Here is a 21,651-nt window from a genome sequence, read left to right as displayed (position 1 = left end):
AAAAAAAAAAAAAAAAAAAAAAAAAAAAAAAAAAAAAAAAAAAAATTAAACACATGTTGTTGTACATATTTAAAGTATACCACATGATGTTATGGGATAGTCAAAAGGTCACTATAGTGAAGCAAATTAACAGAGCCATCATCTCACACAGTTATCCATTTTTTTTTATTGTGGCAAGAGAAGCTAAAATCTACTCATTTAGCATGAATCCCATATGTAATAGATTTTATTGCCCCTCCACCTTTTAACACCCTGGGACTCATACTTCTTTCCTTCCCAAAGGCTGCTGATCCCCATCTTCCCACCTCATTCTGGCAGCTAACTACCTCTGTTCTCTCTCCAGCCCTATCCCCCTATTAGCTCAGGATGAGCACTTTAGGGAAGAACCTCAGAATCCCAGACAAGTGAGAGGAGCAGAGCTGCCTAACACTTGTAAGAGATGGTGCTAAACAGGAGTTCAACACAAGTCCGAGCAAGTGAGATCCCATTTCTATAAAGTTAAAAAATTTTTATAAAGAAAAAAATAAACAAAAGCTCCAGACTTGGAGCTAAGTCTACTCTCTCTCTCTTTTTTTAAAGACAGCGTCTCGCTCTGTTACCCAGGCTGGAGTGCAGTGGCGCAATCACAACTCACTGCAGCCTTGACCTCTTGGGCCCAAGGGATCCTCCCATCTCAGCCTCCCACATAGCTGGGACCATGGGTGCACACCACCCTGCTGGCTAATATTTTTTATTTTTGTAGAGACAGAGTCTCCCCATGTTGCCTAGGCTGTTCTTGAACTCTTGTGCTCAAGCAATCCTCCCGCCTCTGCCTCCCAAAGTGTTGGGAGACTGTAGACAGCCTGTACGCTTATTGTTTAGAGATGGGGGCTTGCTGTGTTGCCCAGGCTGCACTTGAACTCCTGGGCTCAAGTGCTCCTATCCTCCTGCCTCAGCCTCCTTAATAACTGGGATTACAGTCAAATGCCACTGTGCCCGGCTGAGACTGCATCTTATCCATCTTATTCATTGCTACCATCTGGTTCAAGCCATCATTCTGTACCTGGGTAATGGAGCCTCTGGCTTCCACCATTGTCCTCTTAGGTCTGCTCTTAGCACTGCGGCCACAGTGATCTGACCAGAGTGATGTTTTGAAAGCGCAAGTCAGATCCTATCACTCCTCTGTTCAAAGCCCAGCAGTGGTTCTGTTTCAGCCAAGATTCTTACAGCTCCCTACTTGAGATCCCTCTCTGATCTTATCTCCTCATTCCGCTCCCATTTGCTCACTGCTCTAACCGTCCTGGCCTCCTCATTCTTTCTAACACTTCCCGAGGCTTTTGTCTCAGGGCCTTTCACCAAGGACACTCTTCCCCAGTCAACTGCATGGCTTACTCCCTCAGCTCTTTCAGGTCTCCGATTTAGTCATTTTATAAATGAGGCCCATGCTGACGGCTCTATTCAAAATTGCAGGCCAAGCGCGGTGGCTCACGCTTGTAATCCCAGCACTTTGGGAGGCCGAGGAGGGCGGATCACTTGAGTTCGGGAGTTCCGCGACCAGCCTGGCCAACATGTTGAAACCCCACCTCTACTAAAAATACAAAAATTAGCTGGGCGTGGTAGCGCGCGTCTGTGATCCAGCTACTAAGGAGGCTGAGGCAGGAGAATCACTTGAACCCGGGGTTTGCAGTGAGCCGAGATCGTGCCACTGCCCTCCAGCCTGGGCGAGGGAGCAGGATTCCCTCTGAAAAAAAGAAAAAAAAATTGCACACCTCCTTCCTCCAGTTTTCTTCATACCCCTTATCCTGGTGTATTTTTTTTTTCCCCATAGCACCCAATGCCTTCTAACATATTACATAATTTTCTTACGTTTATCATCTTTCTTCCTATATTAGAATGAAAGCTCCAAGAGGGAAGGGTACTTGTTTTCTCTCTCTCTTCTGTTTACTGATACATCCCAAGCACTAAAATGGTGTCTGGTAACCTTAGTAGTGATTGGCAAATATTTGTTGAGTAAATGAGTACATGAACCTTCAGAATCTTGCTAGTCTTATAAACAAAAGGAATATGTGAGTACTTTGAATCTCCAGTGCCTAGAAATGCTTGACCAAATGGCAAGTGCTCAATATTTACTGAAGGAATTGTGTGCTCAGATCTGCTGGAGTTTATCTGAACCCTTTGAGGCTATGTCAAAAAAGTACCCAGGGCCAATTCACTCATGCCTCTCCTTTTCCTCTCATCCAATCAGCCCAGTATTCATCTAACAAATATCTAAGTCTCCAAATATTGAGCCACCCAATGTGAGTTCAAAAGCGTGTTTGGTGCTGCAGGGGAATATATGACTAACGCGAATGAAGCAACAGCAAATACTACACTGGAATGTAATTAAGTGTGAAATTATAGGGCAGACTATCAGTGCTAATAGTTTAGAGAAAAAATCAGTGAAGACTGACGTAGAAGTAAATTCCAAAGTTCACTAGTCGACCAAACTACCCCTTCTAAACGCTCCACCTACTGATAGTAGGACCATAACCTGGGTAGCTACCTTGAGAGTCAGAAGGGCCTTTAGAGTTCCAACTCCTTTAAGAAAGAAAGTAAGACCAGGCACGGGAAAGGCCTCCGCAGACATGAGTCTAGCACCTGGGGCTCAAGAAGTTCTGAAAGGAGGGGTGTCCTGAAGGTCCAAGGAGCCTTTGTTGGGGGTCCCGGAATCCACGGTGTGCCAGAAAAGGGGTCCGGTTTCCTGGAGAGGAGGCTAAGGTGCCGGGCGCTTCGGTGAGGTGGCGGAGGTTGGGGGGCGGGGGAGGACAGGTGGCACCATTTCTTCGGGGCATGGGGCCCCAGGTCTCCGCGGGCAGGGTCCAAAGCCACCGATCCCTACTGTCCTCAACTGCGGGGTTGCTTCTGCTGCCCTTGCTCCCCAGACGCCACTCCAAGGCACAAGGACCCCAAGTCGCTTGGAACTGCAGGCCGCCAGATGACACCCGCCGAGCCGAGGCCCCGGCAGTCTCAGGGAACTACTTGTCCCAGCGGAGGGATCCCGCGTGCGTCGACACGGCCGAGGACGCGCAGGGACTTGACGCCGCCGACGCCGGGCCGGCGGCGCTGCGACGTCGCAGGAGGAGGTGGCGCGAGGGCGGGAGGGGGATGTGGGTCGGGAAGTAGTTCCGGGTGCGCGGCCCCGGATGTTGGCTGCTCCTGCTGCCGCCGCTGCTCTCGGCGCTGCTCGGGGCCTCGGCCGCTCGCACTAGGCACCGTTGGGACCTTTCCCGGGGGGCGGAGACGCACGCAGCGGCCGGGGGCTCGGCCGGGCCGTCCCGGCCTGCGCAGCCTGAGGTAAGTGCCCGCCGCCGGGGCGGCCGGGCCTGGGCGGCGGGCGAGGAGGCGGGGCTGGGGCATCTCCCAGATCGGAGGCAGGGGCTGCTCTCCGCGAGAAGCCCTCTCTCTTCTAGTCGCAGCCGCGCTGTAGGGTGGGCGGCGGGCGGGGCAGGGGGCCTGGGCCCGGGCTGGGGCCCGGCGGGCGCTGAGGGCTGGGTCCCTCCCTCCCCCGCGGCGCTTCTCTTCAGCTGCTGCTGCCCCTCAGCCGGGAAGCAGCGGCTCCGCGTTTCCCGCCCCTCCCCCAGGCGGGGCCCCGGGGAACCAGCCGTGGATCCCGGGGGCGCCTAGTCCGAGGGCAGCTACCGTCTCCTTCCATCCATGACCTGTCCCCTGGCCGGGGCTAGCCCCCGGCCTCGGCAGTCTGCGGCTTCTTCCCTTCAAGCTTGGGGGCGCTTTTCTGCCGGCCGGGCGGGCTGTAACTCACGCCTCGGGGTGGCCCTTTGGGGTGAGGAGGCCTTTGCGAGGGTGCCTGCGTTCCCGCCCATCCTGTGTCTGTGTCCTTTGCTGGGATTAGGGCAAAGGCAGACGTTCCATGCGGACGTGTTGCTGTCCTGTGTGTGTTGCATCCTGCCCACGTGGTAGAGTGTCTCCCGCCCCCCCTCCCAGCTCCATTTTTGCAGCTGGTGAGGAGGGAGGTTAACGGGATGGTTTTTCCTCTGTGATTTCCTCCCGGTGGCATGGAAGGTGTTAGGATCAGTTTGCTTTGCCGAGGCCGACTGTTGGTTAGATGAAGAATCAAGAGTTGTACTCTGAAATTGAGGCCAGTAGGGGACATAACAGTGCTTAGTTTCATTAACATCTTTTCTCCTCTTCCATTAGCTGCTCTTATTCTTTCCTCTGTTGGTTAATCATAGAGAATAAGCGCTTGCTACGGATGAATTCAGGTATATAGTTTTCATTTCTCGATTTTACCTTTTGTGTGTCTGGTGAGCAAAGGTTTTACTATTCCGTGTTGGTGCATTCCACGTTTGTGTTGTCCCTAGTTGGATTCCTGAGTGAGTTAGAGCCATTCACTCTAATTCCTGAAGGAGTTAGAGATTGGTGGGCACCTTTTTGGTCTTTTTCTGAGATTTATTTGTGTTTGTTTTCCTCCGTTTTGTTTCCCAGTGAAAAAGCGTGATGTCATAGGAGCGTTATATGCATAGCTCTTTTTCTCACAAGGCAGCACTAGTTTCACCTAGTCACTTATTTTGTAGAAGCTCTTTTACTTCACTTTTCCCCTTACTCTGTTGAGTACCCATTGCACTCTCTTTTTTGAAACTGGTTTTGAGTAGTTTTTTTCTTAAGTTTTTTTTCTTAAGGTCTCTTCCAGATTAGGGTTTTCATCTTCTGTTTGGCTCTTTTGAGACCACAGATTGTTCCCGCAGTAACAGTGAGAGAAACCTATTCCCCCTGGTCCCTAGCAAATATTTATAGAAAAGCAGTAACTCCTCTCTCTTTTTCTGAGTGACATATATTATATAGATGTGATTAAATGTTTTAGTTTCTTAAATAGGAGGATTTCTCTTTTTGCTTTTGTGTCTCAGAATTGAGGTGAATCTTCTTGATTTTGTGCTGCTGAGGACGAAGCTGGGAAGTTTCTCATGCTTTCATTAGATTTTTTTTGAATGAGGCTAGAACTTGTTTATTTTGGCTCTTTTTTGTTCATTAGTTTGGGTAAAATAGAAAATCTTAATGTTTCGAAGTCACTTATTAGATTCCAAAGTGTCCTGAATTCTCACTTTGCTTTTCACATTGTACATTCTTTGAGTATATTTTTGACTTTTTTTCCCTTTTATCTGGTACAGTTCGTATATTCCCTTTCGTTCTATGTAGAATGAAAATATTTAAATATAGATTTTAGATTCTGTCTGCTTTCATTATGCTAAGTATGGGTGGGGCAGTGGAAAATAGAGAATGTTGTTCTGATACATACAGAGGCTTTTTTTTTTGGTAAGTCAGCATTTGTGTACTTCTGTAAAGTTCCGTGTTATCTATGTGTGAAGTAGTCTGTATGAAGAGACAAATAAGATATGCGGTCTCTTGGAAAGCTTCAACTTATGTCGAAAGAACGGAGTTGTTTTTTTCTGTTGGGGAAACATGTACATCATTCAGAATTACCAAACTGCATTGGACTTTGCATTGGACTTCTCTTTGGGATAACAGTACAACCAAAGTCAAAAGTGTAAGTGACATTTGAGAAAGATACAAATTTCCAAAGGGGAAGAGATGTATTTCAGGAGAGCGAAGGGGCCTGTGCAAAGCGAGAGAAGTGGCAGTGTACAAATGATATCAAGGAACTTGACTGTCAGATCATCTGTGTTGGTGAATGATAATAAATGAGTTTAGGATTGGTGAGGGGGGTATTGGTGGAGGATCTTTCAAGGATAGAGGGTTTAGTTTGATAGGGTACCACAATGGATTCTAAAGAATGAGAGTAAGATGATGCATCTTGTTCCTGAGGAAGGTTTTTGTATCAGTTGAGTGTCCTGAGAGTGGAGAGACTGATTAGAATGCTCATGGAGAATTTTAGGAATAAGATGATGAGGGTGTGTTATAAGATAGTGGTTGTAGGAAAAAAATAATAGCTAACGTTTACTTACTGTATGGCAGATGTAGTTCTAAGCGCCTTAAATGTGTTTAATTCATTAAATCTTCATAATAAGGTATTAAAATCTGAAGGGACTTTGGGCAACTTACTTAACTTTATGCATGTAATTATTTCCATATACAATGAACAATTAGATGAAAGGTAGATTTTGCATTGACCAGGGATATAGATGGTGGTAAAACACATCAGTAGATGTGTGTTGGGAGGATAGTAGTATAATGAAAAAAGAGCTTTGAGGTTTGGAATTTTGGGTCCTGTAATAGGCTGATAGCATTCTGAGAAGAACCAGAAAGTGCATCAGTTTCACAGAAGCCAAGGAAGATTTTCTACAAGGGCGGGGTTTGACAGTTTCAAATGCAGAGTAGAAGTTCAGAAGCAGTGGCAACAATGAAAAGACAATTGAATGAAACCAGAGGAGATAATTTGTAACCTTAGAGAGAAATTTGAAAGGAAGGGTAAGAATAGATGCCAGAGATGTTTTTCACAGGATTTGTAGAGACATTAGGATCTGGTATGGTAATTCTTAGTATTTCCTTTTAAAAAGAAACAAACTTATGTTCCAAAGCTGGTGATTCTATACTTTAATGCTTCTCTCCTTCAACTTTTATTACTCTTAAAAAAAAAAAAAAAGCTGTCTTGAAATATAATTCAAGTACCATTTCATTCACACATTTAAAGTATACAAGTCAGCGGTTTTTAGTGTATTCACAAAGTTGTGCAACCATCACCACAGTCATTTTTAGGATAGCATTTCAAAAAGGAGCCTTGTACCCATCAGCAGTCACTCCCCATACCCCCACCTCCAGGCAGCCACTAATGTACCTAACATCTTGTAGAGATGTTGATAATTCCAAATGCCTGTTGTGGGCATTTCATACATCATATGGTCTTTTATGTCTGACTTCTTTCACTTAGCATATGTTTCAAGGCTCATCCATGTAGCATGTATCAGTATTTCATTCCTTTTTATTGCCAAATATTATTCCACTGTATGGATATACTATGTTGATATCCATTGCTTTAGTTGATGGGCATTTGAGTTTCTTATTCTTTTATTATTATTATTATTATTTTAGATGGAGTTTCTCTCTGTCGCGCAGACTGGAGTGCAGTGGCGCCATCTTGGCTCCTGCAATCTCTGTCTCTCAGGTTCAAGCAATTCTCCTACTTCACCCTCCCCAGTAGCTGGGATTACAGGCATGCACCACCATCCCTGGCTAATTTCTGCATTTTTAGTAGAGATGAGGTTTCACCATGTTGGCCAGGCCGGTCTTGAACTCCTGACCTCAAGTGGTCTGCCTGCCTCGGCCTCCCAAAGTGCTGGGACTACAGGCGTGAGCCACTGCGCCTGGCCAAGTTTGTTAATTCTTTTAAACTCCTCCCCATTTTCATTGAATCTTCGCCCTGCCAACCCCTCCCATGGCCTTCTTTTAGATTATAACCTCTGCCATGCATTTTGCTAGGCATCGGGGATATAAACATGAATAAGACATGGCCCTTGAACATTCATATAGTGTTTTATTGGTTTATATACATTTTCTCATACATTCTCTCATTTGATCTCAACAACCCTGTGATAAAGTCAGAACATCTTAAGATGAGCAATTTGAAGTTTAGGTGACCTGCTTAGGGTTGTACACCTAAGTAATTGGTGGAGCAAGTGGGTCTTCTTAGTTCATATCTGTGCTGTTTCCACTACTCTATGCTGCTGTTTTAACTTAAAGCATCCTCATGTAATCTCCTGGAGACTTAGAGGGACTGGAAAATGTATTTACTCAAAGAATCACTGTTTTTTTTTTTTTTTTTGAGACAGGGTCTCACTCTTGCCCAGGCTGGAGGGCAGTGGCGTGATCATGGCTCATTGTAGCCTCAACTTCCTGGGCCCCAGTGATCCTCACACCTCAGCCCCCTCAAGTAGCTGGGACTACAGATGTGCGTCACTATGCTTAGCTAATTTTTGTATTTTTTGTAAAGAAGTGGTTTCGCTATGTTGCCCAGGCTGGTCGCGAACTCCTGGACTCAAGTGATCTGCTAACCCTGGCCTCCCAAAATGCTAGGATTACAGGCGTGAGCCACTGTACTCAGCCCACTGATTTTCTTCCGGACTTAAAATGAAGATTTTTTTTCCCTGGATTCTGCCGCTTATTTGTTCTGCTTTTTAGACAAATCATTTCATATTTCTTTTCATTCAGAACTTTCATGGAGTTCGTGTGATGATAATGATAATAATAGCTAACATTTTTTGAGACCTTACTATAGGCCTAAAAGTGTTCTAAGTACTCTACATTCATTATCCATGTCTTAAAACCCTTAATATTTTATAAATTTTATGAATATATTTTATAAATATATTGTAGATTTTATAAATTTATTTTAGTTGTAAATTTTATAAAGATGGTAGTTTTACAGATGAGGAAATGGGCACAGAGAGGTTAAGTAATTTGACTAAGGGAACATAGCTTGGAATGGAAAGAGCCAGGATTTGAACCCTTGCAGTCTATTTTCAGAACTCCGTGGCTGTTAATCACTACACTGTTGTTTACTGTGTTATGAATTAATAGAGGATAATATTTCAAGTAAGGACGTGACCAGAATATGAAGATTTGATTTCGAATGTAGTTGGGGAAACAGTTAAACAGCAATTTTAAGTTGACATCACATCCACTTTTCTGTTAAAAGTGGACTTAACACTACAGCGTACAAAGATACATGTTGTTTAGACATTTTTTTGTTTGTCCCTGCTTAAAGCTTCTCAGCTCAGAAATTACATTATTTTCACTGTTCTTCACTCTTGGCTTTGTTAGTCACGTAGCTTTCTGCGTTGCCACTATTCAGAAACCTTGGCTTGAGACAGCTAAAGCTCACTTTTACCTCTCTCCTCAGCCTTCCTTTAACTGTGAATTTTTGTTTTCCATTTTGAACAGTTAGCCTTTCAGTCCTGGAGGGAGTTACTCTTTACCTCTTCCACTCCAAAACGCAGAAAACACAGTGGCATTTTATAACAACTGTCACAAAATTTGACCATCTTAATTGGCATAACGTGATTTTAGTGCACAAATAAGAACCAAAGCATAGTGTTTTGGTTAAAGAGATTGACTTACTCTGAAATTGGAAAAGGCATCTGCTGTACAGGATTTTTGATTTAATAGAATTTGTTATAACCAGATCAGCAGAGCATTATTACTGTGGGCCATCTGTTGGGATATGGAAATAGCTTTGTTATATGGAACCAGATGTTGTTTTTATATTTATAACAATGACATTCTGCTTATTTTAAGTAACCTTTTGTAGTTAGGTACCTTTGGCTGCCATTCTATTTGACATGTATATCAACTGATAACCTGAGAATGTGATGTCTTTCAATTCTTCTTGGGATCTTCTTATTATTCTATGGGATCAGGACAAAACAGATAAAACAAAAAGGAAACGAGACTCATACAGTGTCAAACTTTAGTACTATAACAAGATAAAATATAGGAAAGGTGACCTGGCACGGTGAATCACGCCAGTAAACCTAGCACCTTGGGAGACCGAGGCAAGCAGATCACTTGAGGTCAGGAGTTTGAGACCAGCCTGGTCCACATAGTGAAACCCTTTCTCTACTAAAAATACAAAAATCAGCTGGGCATGGTTGTGGGTGCCTGTAATCCCAGCTGTTTGGGAGGCTGAGGCAGGAGAATCGCTTGAACCTAGGAGGCTGAGCCGAGATCCTGCCACTGCACTCCAGTCTGGGCAAGGGAGTGAGACGTTGTCTCAAAATAAAATAATAATAAAAAAAGGATAAGTATGAATATGTGACATGAGATAATTAGGACCATATTAAATAAGAGCTCTGACTTTGAGACTATTAATAAAGGCCTAGTTTCTAATAATTACTAAGCCACTTGGTTGCTCTAAGAATTTTTACCATGAATCTAAAGCGATTTGATTTTGATATAATTGGACCTACATTAATACCACACTGTCTGACTTGTTTCCCATCATCAATTGATGAAATAGTCTGTAACAAGACTCATATTTGTAGAGTGGGCCTCAAACTTAGGGTGCAATAGAGGAACTGTTTTTAGAACATAGGCTTAGAGAACTCTGTTCTGAATTGAATGCTAACAATTTGAAGATGACTGGGTCTTTGGGTAGGAAATTTTATTTTTTTGAGACAGGATCTCACTGTGTCACCCAGGCTGGGGTATAGTGGCTCCATGAGAGCTCATTGCAACCTCCAACTGCTGGGCTCAAGTAATCTGCCTTTAGCTCCCCAAGTGGCTGGGACTAGAGGTGCATACCACCACACCTGGCTAATTTATTTTTTATCTTTAATTCAGACAAAATCTGACTGTACTGGCTCCCTAGGCTGGTCTTGAACTCTTGGCCTCTTCCTCCCTTCTTGGTCTCCCAAAGTGCTAGGATTACAGGCGTGAGCCACCAGGCCCGTCCTGGGTGGGATTTTTTAGAGAGTCTCTCCAGAAACTGCATGATCTCTGTTTTTCATTGTTTTCAAATCAATGTAGAGAGTCTGGATTCCATAGAGTTGGCCAGCTATTCTAGGATGAGCCTGTGTCAAGGAGACTATACCCAGTAAACTGACTTTCAGTCAGTTTTCACCTGGAGTATAAAACAAAAAGTTCTAATGGAATTCTCCTACCTAGAGTCCTCCTCAGTGGTATAGTGGTTACTAAGGAAATAAGATTGATCTTCTGATTGATTGGTAGAGTATGGTGCCAGTGTGACCTTATTAAAAACCTTGTAAATTGGAATCATCTTTTTAAGATTGGGGCCTGACCTTTGACACCATCAATAGCCCTTGTTTCTAATTAGTACTATTGTGTTGAAACAGATTTGTGAGAGGAATGGATAACAAAGGAAAGACTGCTAGAACTCACTGACTGTTGCAAATTTTGTTTGCTTACAGAAAGAGGGGATTGCAATATGATGGAAGTAGGTTATCATAAAGATTCTAGATTTTGGCTGATGGGTACATGGGTGCTTATTAAATTATTAAAGTTAACTTAAAAAAGTTTCTGTGGCTTGGCCATGAAATTTTGGGTAATTACAGGCACAACGGTCAAACATGCAGCAATCAGGGTCAGGTTGACCTTTCTGAATGAAGATGGAGCAGACTGTCATGGCAGGAGGTGAACGATATATGGTGTCTCTTTCTGCTAGGGTAGTTGAGTCTGTGAGTCTATGACACTTTATTTGTCTACCCTGTGTACAGAACTGTTGATGGTATCGTCCCACTTTGTATACGTGGGTAGCCATCAACGTCAGAAATGGCACCTTTGTATATCAGAGGAAGTTGTGTTTTATATTATTATAGGGGATGTGTATTTTCAAAAGATTTCCACCTTACATTTGAAGAATATTTTTTCAAAAGTGTTTGATCTGTTGGATTTTGGAGCCTTATAACAGCCTTGTGATATGTGTTAATAGTGATATTCCTATTGACAAATGGAGAAAATGAGATAGAAGCTAGGTTTCAGTGCCACTCAATTATTTAGTAGTGGAGCAGACACTGGAACTCAGACCCTGCATTCTCCTTGTTTCATACTCTTAGTATAAAACTGACAAAGTTTTGGGGAGGAACTTACTCTGGATTTTTGAGGTAAAAATGGAAGGTTATAGACCACAAAGGACCTGGCCTACTTGGAGCAGAACATATGATAATATCAGACTTAGGATACATAAAACCAATGGGAGCAGTTTCTTCCCTTGTTAAATTTAGGTCCATTTCTAGTCATTGGAGCATTTTTACTTGAATCTGCATTCTTTGTCTTTGTAGAATTCAGGAGTTAAGGGAAACTTTAAAGGGTTACTCAATAGCAGATTGGTCTTGTTTTATGTAAGTACACATCTGTAAAATTTAGACACTGAGAAAGTATCCCTGGAACATGATTCTACTAAGGATGCCTAGGTTACTGCCACAGTGGGAGATGTGTTGTCTGTTGCCTGGTGGTTAGGAAGAGTAACAGTATATAAAGAAGTTATATCTGCGTAGAAAAAAAGACTGGGAGAGAATGCATCGTAATGGGTAATTTAAATTTTCTTCTTTGAACCTGTATATATTTTCTAAGCTCTCTGCAGTGACCATATATCATTTTTGTACTCAAGGAAAACCTATACAGTTTGATTTTTATGGTTCAAGTGAGAATTTGGAAAAACGTGGATCTTCGGACTTTTTTTTTGAGATGGAGTCTCACTCCGTCTCCCAGGCTAGAGTGCAGTGGTGTGATTTCTCTCATTGCAACCTCAACCTCGTGGATTCAAGCGATTCTCCTGCCTCAGCCTCCCAAGTAGCTGGGATTACAGGCACCCGCCATCACGCCTGGCTGATTTTTGTATTTTTAGTCAGACAAGGTTTCACCACGTTGGCCAGGCTCGTCTGGAACTCCAGACCTCATATGATCCGCCTCGCAAAGTGCTGGGATTACAGGTGTAAGCCACAGTGCCAGGCCTGATTTTACGACTTTTGAAGAGCAGTTTAAACACTTGATGCTATGAAGTTGTTTTGCTTTCTACGCAGTTTGTTAACAAATCAGTTTGATAAGTTATTGATTATCTTATGGGTCAAGTTGTGAGTGTATTAAGTGGTTTGGGTTTTTCTTTGCATTCTAATTTGGTCATTAAGCTCTGCTGATCGAGAAATTAATTTTAGTCCCCTAGAAGCAAACAGGACCTTAAGTTTACTTACAGTAGTTGTTTATCAATAAATGACCTAGAAATAGCACTCCAATTTAAATCCTGAAAACTAACTTAAGGATCCACTTGTATGCTTCCATTCCTTGGCAGATTTCTAATAAAAAAACAAATGGTTAGAGCTTCTTTAAGGTACTGTTTTCCATCCATGTACATTGGACTCATTCATGTCTCTTACTCATTTGCTTGCTCATTTGTTCACTCTTTTGCTGTGTTCTGGGCACTGCTAAATACTGGGGACACGACTAAGGCAGGGTCCCTGCCAGCAAAGACTACAGCTTTTAGTTTGGGAGAAAAATCAGAGATGTCCTTGGCATCTGGAAGTATCCTGTGATTTCTTCTGTTTTCTACTTTTTGACTAGAAAGGCAGAATGAGTAGCTAGTTCAAAGAACTTAATGGATTTAGGGATGTGAATAGATGACTTTAAGGGAAACTGATGGCCTCATAGTTATTTCTCTGATTGCAAAATATTGAAAATCTAAGGAAGTTCCTCATCTAAGGAGCATTTGTTACTCAGGTAGATGACCTGGGCATTCAGATTTATATCAGATTTGCTTTGGGAACATAAGCAAACAACATTGTATTGATTCTTCCAGGATAGAGACAGTGTCTTTTTGTCTCTTATCGTCTGTTCTTAACGTTGTGCATGATACATAATAGGCATTATTATATAGCCATTATACAGTCATGTGCCACATAATGACGTTTTGGTCAACTGTGGGGCACATATATGTATATACAGTGGTGGTCCCATAAGGTTACAATGGAGCTGAAAAATTTCTATTGCCTAGTGACCTCAAAGCCATCACAATCTTGTAGTGTAATTAAAAAAATAAATTTAGGGTAGTCTATGTGTACAGTGTCTACAGTAGTGTACAGTAATGTCCTAGGCCTTCACAGTCACTCATCACTCACTCTGAGCAATTGCCAGTCCTGCAAGCTGCATTCATTATAAGTGTCCTATACAGGCATACCATCTTTTATACAGTATTTTTACTGTACCTTTTCTGTGTTTAGATACACAAATACTTTTGTATTCCAGTTGCCTAGCATATTCAGTGCAGTAACATGCCATTCAAGCTTGTAAACTAGGAGCAATAGGCTGTATCGTGTAACCTAGGTGTGTAGTAGGCTCTACCATCCAGGTTTGTGGGAGTACACTCTGACGTTTGTACAACGATGAAATCGCCTAACAACACGTTTCTTAGAAAGTATCCCTGTTGTTAAGCGATGCATCACTGTACTAATAAAAGATGTTGCGTGTTTAAACTTAATTTTAAGAATTTTAGTATTACTACAGATAGTTTTGTCTAATACAGTGATATATACACACTATACTATATATACACTGTATATACACTATATACTATATATGCACTATAATGTACACAATATATAATATATATTATATAGAATATATAATACACTATATATTATGTGTTTATATATATATATAGTGGTTCCTAGAATTTTAAGAGTTAATCATTGAGATTAGTGAAATAGATTGCTAAAACACTTGATATATAGTCATTTGGCCTTTTAGAACACCTTTGGTCACTCATAGCTGTAAGGTAACCTGCTTGTTGTTAGTTGTAATTGAGGCAGAATTTGCATCTAATGTTATCTCTTTTTCTTAGTTCTTCCTGTGGAACAGTAGAGACCTAGTCTGCCTTCTTTCACAAGATAATCCTTCAATTATTTGAAGGTGATTGTTCAGCATATATCTCTTGAGTACCTGTGCATGCAAGACACTGTCCGGGATATTGTGAGAGATCCAAAGGTAATTAAGAGGCATAGTCTGTTAGCAAGAAATGGGTACAGATACTAAGAGCTATGGGTTTACTGAGAAGAGGGAGTGTTTTTGCTTATGATGATGAAAAAAGCTTCGTGGATGAGATAGTGTTTGGATTAAGATTAGACATGGAGCATTCAAGGCTGAGAGCATAGTCAAAGACTTAGAAATGAGGAAGCACAATGCGAGTTAGAGGAATAGAGACCCAGCTTGGTTGTTCCCCAGACTATCCTCCAGGAGATTAAAACTGTTCATTGTTGTATCCCAAGCACCTGGAGGAGTGGTTGGCTAATAATTGGTGCTTAATAAATATTTGTTAAATGAATGAAGGAATGGTCCTATTTGAGAAATACTGATCATCATTTTCATGGACATTAAAGCATTTTAGGATATTGAACACTCTAAGTCATTTAGAGGAAAGAAAGTGTTTATCTCAATCTTCTGTAATTATGGAGTGTGCATTAACAACTCTTGAAATCCTCTGGAAAATATTACACACTGGTCTGTATGGTAGAGGTGAGGTGGAAGGCTAGGAAGTGTTTTCTTTTCCAAGCTAAACACACCCAGTTTCTTCAGTCATTATACACTTGCACACCCAGTTTCTTCAGTCATTATACACTTGACATTTGGTTTCTGATCCCTCACTAGTTTGATATCCCTCCTTCCAAGGATTCTGTCCTGTAAGTGTTCTTAAAATGTGGTGCTCAAAACAGAACACGTTTCCCTCCATAGGTGATAATTTTTAAATTCTATATTAAAACAAAACAAAAAACCCCCAGAATACAATACTCCAGTTGTGAACTAGCTAGTGAGGAGTACATGGTACTGTTACACTCCTTTTCTGGATACTGTTCTTCTGATGAAGCCTAAGATTGCATTTTGTTTCTTTTTAGCAGCTGAGTCACTCTCTTGGCTCATATTCAGTTCTCATCTTAATTTACAAGAAGTTCTTTGAGTAGATTCAGAGAGATTTCCTATTAGTAGAGCTAACTAACGAATGCCCATTTTCTTCTGATTGAGTCTAGGCTGTTTTCTCAGAAGTACTAGTCATCCTTAGCTTCCTGAAATCTGAGAAAGAAAAATAATTAATTATCTATTGCTATTGTTGAGCAACTAACACCAAACAAGTTTAGTCCAACTGCCCTTTTGAGTATATTCAGAAGTATATAAAATATGAAGAACCCCCCTTTACCCGTCATTGAGATTCATCAAATTAAGATAGGTGCCACATATGCCTCAAATATCTTTTTTTCTTTTTTAAGTATTTCAAAGAAAATCATAGACACTGTCTTTTCATCCCTATGTCAGTATGCATCTCTAAGAAAATGTGGATATTATGTAACCCATGCCATCATTGTATCTGATGGTACAGTAGACAATAGACAATATTTTTAGGTGTCATCTAATATCTAGTTCATAATAAAATGTCCTGATTCTTTAAAAACATCTCTTTACAGTTGGTTTTTAGTTGACTCAAGATCCAGATAAGGTATATACACTGCATTTGGTTGTTATATTTCTTAAATCTCCTTTAACTGAACGATAGCCACTTCCCACTCTCCCCCCTTTTGGATAATTTGACTCCTTTGGCCCTTCACGTCTCTTATCTGTACCAAATTCTGTTCCTTTTGAAATATCTGCTGGATTTTTTCTTCTTTTATGACAATTCAATCATTTTGGAGTATTATGTGTAGAACATGTCCTAGGTATTATGGGAGATAAAAAGTTAATTCGATGTGTACATGGCCCGCTAGGAGCCAGCATTCCAGTGGTAGGGACAGATGCCTACAGAAACAACATGAAGTGGATTATTTGTCCTCCAATACATCATGCCTTGATGATAAAGTCTCCCTTTTTTTTTTTCCTGGAAAATGATGACAGTGGAATCTTCTTCATACATCTCTTTAATCATGTACTGATCAAGAACCCACATTTGGTTTCCTCTTGAGTCAGTTCATACTTGACTGTTTTTGGCCTGTCACTCAATTCTTCCACTGGCTCCCACTATTATCCAAAGTGGCACAAAAATATTTTTATTTGCTTTATTTTAAAAACCCACCTTTATGTTGTGTAGAATTTTCATTTCTCCAACAAGATTATAAACATCTGGAGAGCAAAAGTCATACTGTCTTCTTTTTCTTTATAATACTGGGTGCTTAATAAGTACTTTTGAAGAGTCCTGGTACATATACCAGGTCTGTTCTTCTGTTTCCTACCTTTCTAGAGTCAGCTGGAGCTTCTGCCAGTTAAAAGTAAATAATCCAGACCTGGATCTCTTCTTACCTCAAAAATCTCCTAGCAAACCGTCCATTCAGTGGTCTAACTGAATCAGGGATGACAGATAAATGATTTGCATGTTACCGATTCCCCATCACCATGTCCTTGGCAGACTACTAATTTCTGGTTGTGTTTAGACATTATTTTCTCTTTGTAGCACTTAAGGCAGCTGCTACCTATTGAGCATTATTGACAAATGATATGAAACCTTTCTGCTACCCTTGTCCTAAACCAGTAATCAGACTACATCAGAATCACCTGAGATAACTTTTAATTACTAGATTTCCCAAGTTTCACCTAAATCAGGATTTCCAGGAATGGGATAGAAATGATCATAAAGTCAGTAGTGGTTTGTTTACTGACTTTGGGAACAAGGCAGGTAATTTTTATTTTGTTAAACATCTCTGGCAGTGGAGACTTCATGGCTTCCTATCTTTTCAGTTTCAGTACAGCATTTTATTCCTCTGACAGCCAGTAAGTTCTGTTAGGTTCAGTGGAATTTTCAGCAACATGGGTAGGATCTGTTGCTTTGAATTACACCAGGCAAAGCACATGAATCAAATGCCCAAGATAAAGATACAGGATCCAGAGAAGTGGCATCTTGGTTTTCTAAATATAACTGAGCTCAAATTTAAAGCCTCATAGCCTTTAGCCCTCCAAAAGCTTATTCTATCTTTGTTTAGTGAATACCTTTAAATGTTGCTTAAAGTGTAAGAGTTCAACATTTTTTTAGTAGATAATCTTTTGGATTTTTCATATTTCGTGTATATTCAATAAAGGTGGTTTAAACATATAATGTGATCTAATTTCATGTACCTTTAAACATATAATGTGATATAATTTCATATACCTCTGATTTCATATATCTAATTTCATATACCTTTAAACATATAATGTGATCTAATTTCATATACCATATAATTTCAGTATTTAAACATACAATGTGATCTAATTTCATATACCTTTGTCAGGTTCTCAGTAAAAATAAATCTGTAAATTGGGAAAGTCTTCATTAGACCACATGATAAGATTTTGGGACCAGATATGAGGTAGTTAAGTTTTTGAGCAAAGTAGAGAGACTGAAGCCTCAGGATTATCTAGTGAGTTAATGACAGACCCAGAAATAGAATCTTGTGCTATTTGCTTGGGTTATGATTTAGTTTGAAGAGGGTGGCCTGTGATCTGTTTACATAAATTGCAGGAAGTAAGGTTTGGGGTTTGGAAGAAGTTATAGCTGTGTGATGTTTGGCCAGGAAGCCCCCCTTCCCCACACTCACCACCTGTTTTATTGACACTAGTCCTAAAATACGGAGGAAAAGAGGCAATTACGTATACTTCCTACTGTTAAAACAGTCTTTAAAAGCCAAAGCTAATTTTTTTCATATTCTGTTAGTCTCCTCCTGGCCCTGGTCTTGTTTTAGGAGGAGAGGGGGGTATAGCCTAAGTAGTCGATTTGTAGATATTAGTAGTTTCCTTGATAATTTTTTCAGGTGTATGAAACTTTTTTATTGGCCGTACATGTATCTTCATTAAATGTGTTTAGTGAATAAACAGTATGGTTTGAAAATAGTGGAGGCCACCAGAAAACTATTGAATGGTTCATGGGGTTATAGATTTGTAAGTAATTGTTTTTTCTAGAGTTGTTTTCTGGTGAGGTAGTTAGTTTTACTCTCCCTTTGCTGTTCCAGCTGTGGGGTTTGGGAGTGGATCCTGTGGCACTAGTGAGAGAAGCAGCAGGAAGCAGGAATAAAAACATTTGTGTGTGGTGGTTCTGAACTTAATTTTTTTTCCTAACAGCTTTGTTGAGATATAATTCACAAACCATCCAGTTCACCTAGTTAAAGTTAAAATTCAGTGTTTTTTAGTGTATTCACAAGGTTGTGCAACCATTGCTACAGTCTAATTTTAGAATGTTTTTCTCCTCCCTTGCAAAGAAACCCCATACCTCATAGCAGTCAGTCCCTATTCTCCATTTACTTTTTCTCTTACTGCTAACCCTAAGAAACTGCTATCTAATTACTAACATTGCCTATTTTGGATGTTTGATGTAAATGGAATCTTACAATACGTAATCTTTTATGACTGGTTTCTTTCACTTAGCATAATGTTGTTAAGGGTTATACATGTTATAATATTTATTCCTTTTTGTTGTCAAAACAGTATTCCGTTATGTGGATATAACGTATCCATTCATCAGTTGATGGGCATTTGGATTATTTCGATGTTTTTAACAAAACAAAACAAAACAGGGTCTTGCTTTGTCGCTGAGCTGGAAAGCAGTGACATGATCACAGCTCACTGCAGCCTCCACCTCTTGGGCTCAATTGATCCTTCCGCCTCAGCCTCCTGAGTAGCCAGAACTACAGGCACAACCCACAGTGCCTAGCTAAATTTTGTGTTTTTTGTAGAGATGGGATCTTGCCGTGTTGCCCAGACTGATCTTGAATTCCTGGGCTCAAGAGATTTGCCTGCCTTGGCCTCCCACAGTGCTGGGATTACAGGTGTGAGCTACTGCACCCGGCCTATTTTCATTTTTTTGCTATTGTGATTTAATACTGCTGTGAACATTCTTATACAGATTTTTGTGTGAATGTATGTTTTCATTTCTTGGGTACAGAATTTCTGGGTCATATGGTAACTCTTAATGTCTGACTTTTTGATGAACTGCCAAACTTTCCCAAAGTAGCAACACTATTTTACACTTGTACTAGCAATGCATGAAAGTTTGAATTTCTTCATATTTTTGCAACACTTGTTATTTTGTGTCTTTTTGATTATAGCCATCCTAGTGGGTATGAAGTGGTGTCTTGTTTTAATTTGTATTTCCCGGCTGGGTGCAGTGGCTCCCACCTGTAATCTCAGCACTTTGGGAGGCCGAGGTGGGCGGATCACCTTATATCAGGAGTTTGAGACCAGCTTGACCAACATGGTGAAACCCTGTCTCTACTAAAAATACAAAAAAAATTAGCTGAGCATGGTGGCACATGCCTGTAATCCCAGCTACTTGGGAGGCTGAGGCAGGAGAATCACTTGAACACGGGAGTTGGAGGCTGCAGTGAGCCGAGTTCAGCTACTGCACTCCAGTCTGGGTGACAAGAGCAAAACTCCGTCTCCAAAATAAATAAATAAATAAATAAATTTATTTCCCTAGTGATTAATTATTCTGAACATCTTTTCATGTATTTATTGGACATTCATATATCTTCTTTGTAGAAATGTGTGTTCAGATTCTTGCCCATTATTAAATTGGATTATTAGTCTTCTCGTTATTGAGTTGTAAGATTTATATATTCTGGATACCTAACTTCATCTTCTAACTGCAGACTGGTCCTAAATTGCTTAGAAGTAGAGAAAAGTGCTGGATACAAAAGACTGTATTAAGTAAAGTTTCTTTTTTCCCCCCAACTTTTGAAGAATCTGGTTTATTCATTCACTGAAAAAATATGAATGCTGGCTTTATACTAGGTTTTGGGAATATAACAGAGAATGAAATATGGAGCTCACATTCTGATGGGGGAGAAATAAAAATCATATCAGATGGTGACAAGCTTTTCTGTTTTCTGTTTCTATTTATGAAGATTAAAATAGGGTAATAGAGATAATGTGATGAAAGTTCTAACATTCTTTACCATTCCTGAATTCTTAATCTATAACTTCTGTTATTACACTTTCTACTTAATTTAATACAATTTGTAGCTAAACTTTTATTTTTCTTTCACTCCTGAATCTTAACCCCTATCCGTGCTAATTTTTGCCTTCACTATTCCACAAAACTCACCCAATGTAGTATTATTATCTTCTATTAAAAGCCAGTATTCTCTTTTCAGTTTTTATCCTTCCTGATCTACACTGAACACTATTGCCTTTCTCCCTCTTAAATCACTTGCTGCTATCTGCAGTCCAACTTCCTCAAGTTTTTTTTTTTTTTTTTTTTTTTTTAATTGTTTGTTTTAATTATCTGTGTGGCCTCACTTCTGATTGAAGATCCTCATGATTTTAATTGCTCTCTGAAAGCAGATGACTTCTTAGCTCAAGCTGTACCACTGCCTTCAGGTTTAGCTAGAGGAGCTGGGATGAACAGCTGATTGCTTCTCACTCATCAGGATTCTTTTCCCTTTACTCTTCCCTCTGGCACATTTCTTCTATTTGGGTTGATTAGGATACAGGTTATTTCTGCGACTGCTTTAATGATTACCTGTGACTAATGGTATAATAATCTACAATGTTCAGTCAAGTTTCTTCAATCAAAGGGTTTGTTTCTTCATGGATGTTAGTGAATTTTATACTTTCAAGTCTTTTGGAAAGATAGGGCTGAATTCAGAAGTAAAAAAAAAAATGGAATAGCTTCTTGGTCTCTAGAGCTGTAACAGTTTTTTTAAATAAATAAAATAAATGAATTTTTATTTTTTTTATCTCGGTAGGTTTTTGGGGACAAGTGGTGCTTAGTTACATGAATAAGTTCTTTAGTGGTGATTTCTGAGATTTTGGCACACCCATCACCCAAGCAGTGTACACTGTATCCAATGTGTAGTCTTTTATCCTTCACTCCACTCCCACCCTTTCCCCTGAGTCCCCAAAGTCCATTATATCATTCTTACTCCTTTGCATCCTCATAGCTCCCACTTTTGAGAACATATAACGTTTGGTTTTCCATTCCTGAGTGTAATAGTTTTAACAAATGTTTAATTATTACCTTTGTCTGGTGTTACGCTGATGCTTTCATTCAAACTACTGTCATAGTAACTGAGGCATTTACTGCATTTTTCCTTTCTTATGAAGGAGGAAATTAAGCCTTAGGGAAGTTAACATATCCAAGGTAATTGTCAATAAAATAGTTGGGATTCCAGTCTTGAGTCTTCAGCCGCAAGGTCAAGAGTGGTAGTAAGTTTTTTGTAAATTATAAAGTGTTACATTTCTGTGTAGGTGGGAAAGGGGAGAGAGCTC

At 40.4% G+C, this 21,651-nt stretch overlaps 1 protein-coding gene across 2 annotated transcripts in view; it reads left to right on the top strand.

Moving 5' to 3' along the window:
- Positions 1–2,504: 2,504 nt before the first annotated feature.
- The window catches only part of FOXJ3 (forkhead box J3), a 147,968-nt gene continuing 128,821 nt past the window's right edge, over positions 2,505–21,651 (top strand). Inside the window, exons 1-2 of one of the 2 annotated variants that reach the window (XM_025405848.1) lie at positions 4,491–5,286; positions 14,276–14,418. The gene's annotated coding sequence lies outside the window, so the exon portion shown is untranslated. Of the gene's footprint in view, positions 2,752–4,490; positions 5,287–14,275; positions 14,419–21,651 lie in introns of those variants that run through there. The other variant, XM_025405843.1, reaches the window with a different exon arrangement.

This window comes from Theropithecus gelada, chromosome 1 (genome assembly GCF_003255815.1).
Source record: "Theropithecus gelada isolate Dixy chromosome 1, Tgel_1.0, whole genome shotgun sequence".
Taxonomy (NCBI): Eukaryota; Metazoa; Chordata; class Mammalia; order Primates; family Cercopithecidae; genus Theropithecus; species Theropithecus gelada.
The sequence above is the reverse complement of the archived record's forward strand: the minus strand, read 5'-3'. Positions and strand labels throughout refer to the sequence as shown.